This window comes from Suricata suricatta, chromosome 4 (assembly GCF_006229205.1).
Source record: "Suricata suricatta isolate VVHF042 chromosome 4, meerkat_22Aug2017_6uvM2_HiC, whole genome shotgun sequence".
Classification (NCBI taxonomy): Eukaryota; Metazoa; Chordata; class Mammalia; order Carnivora; family Herpestidae; genus Suricata; species Suricata suricatta.
In genome coordinates this window covers 127,493,378-127,497,899 of record NC_043703.1, presented here as the reverse complement: position 1 = coordinate 127,497,899, position 4,522 = coordinate 127,493,378, and the positions used below count along the sequence as shown (strand labels likewise).

The 4,522-nt window shown below is 48.4% G+C and overlaps 1 long non-coding RNA gene across 1 annotated transcript in view; it reads left to right on the top strand.

The window, feature by feature from the left end:
* Positions 1-1,502: 1,502 nt before the first annotated feature.
* LOC115289078 overlaps positions 1,503-4,522 on the top strand; it is a 23,940-nt gene continuing 20,920 nt past the window's right edge. Inside the window, exon 1 of the long non-coding RNA XR_003907361.1 lies at positions 1,503-1,601. This is a non-coding gene — a long non-coding RNA (uncharacterized LOC115289078). The remainder of the gene's footprint in view (positions 1,602-4,522) is intronic.

The following is a 4,522-nucleotide window of genomic DNA, read 5'->3' as shown; positions in this document are numbered from 1 at the left end:
GGGGAGGGGCAGAGAGAGAAGGAGACAGAAAGAGAATCCCAAGCAGGTTCCACGCTAACAGGCTAACAGCAATGTGGGACTTGAAGCTATGAACGGTGAGATCACTCCCTGAGCCGAAATCAAGAGTCAGACGCTTAACCAACTGAGCCACCCAGGCGCCCCAGTTTATAGCTGATGTACCTCCTTACAGATTTGTTTCTCCCACTGAAGGGTACTTTACCAGTGTGTGCACTCCCTTGAGAGCCTAGAATAATGTTTTCAAATGCACTAAAGAAAGTACATGTGATAAGAAAGGAATCGGATTATATTGAAAGACCGTTACTTTTAAAAAATACTTGTAATATAGAAACACTATGTGCTTTACTGCTAATTAAATAACATAATATAGCTTCAGAGTTAATATTATTTCAAAGTGGTGATGAGTGTTAAGCATATTTCATGATACGTACCGTTGCTGTGAGGTCATGGGATGAGGGCTGACTTCTAGCTCTGGCACAGTCCTGAGTTCAGCTAGTGTTCGTCGGTTTTCGGTCACAGGCTCGGGAAAATAAACCTGTAGTCGCCTCCCGTTCGGGTTCGCAAAACCCTCAACTTCTATCCATGGACTCTGGGAGTTATTAGACCTCAAATTCAAAACCTGTCTCTGCAATTGGGGCAGAGATGGCCTATTTTCCGTAGGCCTTGAAAAAAGAACCCAATAAGACTTCAATTCCTAAAAGATTTATTATATATATGCTTATTATACACACACACACACACACACACACACACACACACACATACAGAAAATGAGAGCACACAGAAAGGTGCAGACTGGGCCTTCCTTTCAGACCCCAGAATCTGGAAGGGCTTTAAACAAATTTTTCTCATATGCGGCAGTGGCTGTTCTTTCCTACTCTAAATGTCTAAAGATGGCTGCTTGAAACCCGCAGGGATCTACCCCAACTGCAATGACTAATCCCTAAGAGAACCCCCAGGACTCCTTTCCCAGGCCGAGTCCGGAAGGGGCGGCTGGAGTGTGTTCACAGGAGGTAGTGCTGTGCAAAGTAAGACAGTCCCGACGCTCACAAGGCCCTGACTGGCTCCCTGACCTTGGCTAAGCCAGCTCTCTTCTCTGAGTTTCTGTGCTTAGTTGCAAAAAGAGGGTTGGGGGAGATGGCGTTTGTCACACAGGGTTCTGAACACCCATTCTTGGTATTTAAGAATTTTCGATCAATGGTGTGGGGGTTTTTTGTATGTGATTTCATAAGTTTTTTAAGAGAACACTTTCTGGATCATCTGTTCGGCCACCTTAAAATTAAGTCTTCTGTATCATTCCAGTGTCTGCATTTATGTTTGTATTTACAATCACGAGCAACAATACTGGCTCAATTGTCCCAAGGCAACAAGGAAGAGTAGACCATGTGACAAATACATGGTGAGTTGGTCCCCAGCAAAGTCCATATGACATCACAATGTACTGCGTTTGGGATGTTTCCCTGTGGTCAGAAACAAAAAGTAGTGACACACACAGAAGATAGATACGCTCAGTAGACAAGAAGAATCATGCCTGAGAAGTTCAGTGCCACGGTTACCTGGCACCAGGGATTTGAGTGCAGCATGTGAGTATCACATACATTAATGAGATTACTTTGAACTCTGATTGTTTGTATTTTTGTTCTCATTTAATTTGAATTTTTATTTCTGTTTATCTTTGTATGGGAGTTATCAGTATAAGGAGTTCACAGGTGGTTTTATGTTTGTACATGTTTGAGTAGCATTATTACAAAACAAAAACTACTTAAGACAACACTGGAAGCATCAATGATAGCTACACACACGTACATTACTTTTAAAGGAGGGAGGTCCCAATATTAAATTTGAGAATGAACTACAAAAAAATTTGTATCTCCCCTGCTCCCACCCCGACCTTCAGGGATTCTAATTCCTGGAGAACAAAGTCAGACACGCATGCCTGTAGGGGGCGGGGGTGGGGCTGGGGTCAGTCGCCTTCGGAGGGAGAAGGTCTGGGGGGTGTTCTGCTGCCCTCTGCTGGCCATGTGAATCACTAGCTCCCTCATCCAGGGCTTGAAAAATTTGGAGGGAGTTCCCAGAGGTTCCGGGAAAGGGGGCGAATGTGACCTTTGTTGGCAGCAGCATTGCACAGAGCTGGGCTTGGACCCTTCTGATCCCTGGAGAGTAAACGGAATCCATTCTACAAGCAAACGATGTCTCTGCTTGGGGATGAGGCTTAGATAAGGGTTCCTGGAAGGAAAACAGTGATACAGGCGATTGAGAAGTTGGGGTGGCGGGGTGGGGGGGGGGGACGGGAAGGAGGCAGGTGAAACTCCGTGGGTCCCTCTAGCGGCCAAACTGGGGAAAAGCTCTAGTGGCTTCTCCCTGGCCCAAAGGACCCAGAGCCTTGCCTGGGTTCTCAGTTTTATATCTGTTACGGGATTTTTGCCTTGGTTACTCAGCCCCTGAGCATTCATTCAGAGGGAAGGAAGTCGTTTTCGCCTTCTTATAAAAGATCTTTGTGACGCCCAAACTATTGAGGAGGAGAAGGAAATAGTGCTGAATCTAGAAGGATCTAGGTATCTAGCAGGCCCTGGAAACCCAGCCCCGCCTCCTTCTCCCCCACAGTCTCTGTCCTGCTGCCTTCCTTCCTCTGGTGGGCCCCGTAGCCTTCCTGCCAGATCTGTTCCATTCAGCCACTCACACGCAGGAAGGCTGGGTTTGGGGGCTAGGTCTTGGATCACGGAGTATTGGACAGCAGTCTTGAAGGCATACTCAAGTATTCAGGGAGTGGGCCCCTAAACCAATCACTGCAGCCCCGGGCTCAGTGCTGGAGCTGGACCAGAAAAACTGGGCCTGGAGAGGGCTGCTGGGACTTCCGTCTCCAGGAGCCAGTCACTCACAGCCTTGGGGCAGGCCCTGAGTGTTGTCCAAACTTGTATCCTGCTACATAAGTCAACCCCAGCCCCATCTTTTTCTATTCTTTCTCTCTCCCTTGGAACCCAACACAGGGCCCAGCACCTGGTAGGTTGTGGATGGATAAACTGATAGACCTTTTATAAAGTGAAGTTTTCTTGAGCAGGACAGCTAGAAGTCACCCCTCTCCTCTTCCAGGACGCTAATGGTCCAGTGCTCCTTGCGTTGCTCATGCTTTGTTCATTTGGGGACACAGAAAATGCCACAGAGTCTCCCCAGATCCATGCAGTCTTCCCAGTGGGGCCCCTCAGGCGGGGCCTCCCAGCCAGCAGCTGAAACCCCCTCAGAACTTTGGCCATGCCGCTCTCTTCCCACGACGACACCAACCCCACTTAGCAGACACTTGCTCCCAGCCTTCCCCAGGGAGGAACCCAGCTCAAGAGGGAACCCGAGTCAGAGGCAAGCCCCCTACAAAGGTTCTGGCTCCCTGCCCCTTCCCCTGAGCATCTGGCCCTCTTCTCCTCAGACACGACCATGTCCCCATTAACCTTCAGATGACTGCAGACTCTGATTTCAAGAGAATCTGGAGGCCATCTGGCCCAAAGTGCCTCTCCTAGCACGATGTTTAAGCTCACAGACCCTCACATCTCTGCTCCACCACTCACTGACGGGGGACCTTCAGCAAGTTACTTAACCTCTCTGAGCACCCTTTTGTCATCTCTAAAATGGAGATCCTAATCATACTTTCTCATACAGTCCTGGTGAGAATTAAAGGAGTCAATGTCTGGAAAACACATTGGCTTCACAAAGGGCTCAGCTGGTCATTGGTGCTCAAGAAAAGGAATCAACCCATCACTCTCTCATCCCTGTGTGGATCAGTGAGGTTTGTTAACAGCTAGCAGAGCTGACCATCCATGTCGTTCAGCCCCCAAAAGACCCTCGCAGAGCCTGGCGCCGGGCACATCGGCTGGGTGAGGCAGCTCTGGCTTTGCATGTGCCCAGAGCTTTGCCAGCACGGTGGGGCCACAGGAGAACTCGGTCCTGGAGGACGAGGCAACCTCACTGGCAAGATAAGACTAATTTGCAAAGCAATTAGTAAAAAACACAATATGGCTTAAAAGTACTAAACTGTTCAATGCAGGCTATATTTGTGTTAATAGGAAGAACCTTTTGCGCAGCATTTTAGCATTTACCCAGTGCTCCGAAGTACATTGTTTCATGTAATACTCAAAACAAACCAGCAGGGGAAGTACTGTAATTGGCAGATGCGGAAACTGAGGCTCACAGCGGTGAAATGCCTTGCTTGTGATCACGCGGCCAGTGAGTGGTTGACTCAGAAAGGACATCTTCAACCGATTCTAACTTTGGTGTCAGTGTATGTGTGTGTGTGTGTAGGTGTGTAGATGTATGTGTGTCAGGACAGCTGGGCTATGTGTACGCTTACAGGGTGGGTGCTTCTCCAAATTTCCCCTCACATTTGTCCTGCTTCTCCACTAACCCCCAAGATGCCCTGTGACCAGACTATCTTGCAGTTCATGTTTCACATCTATTTGTGCTGTGTCCAGTGGCTTTATTCTGGGTCCCTTCTTCCAGATGTGGTGACCTCTCAGAG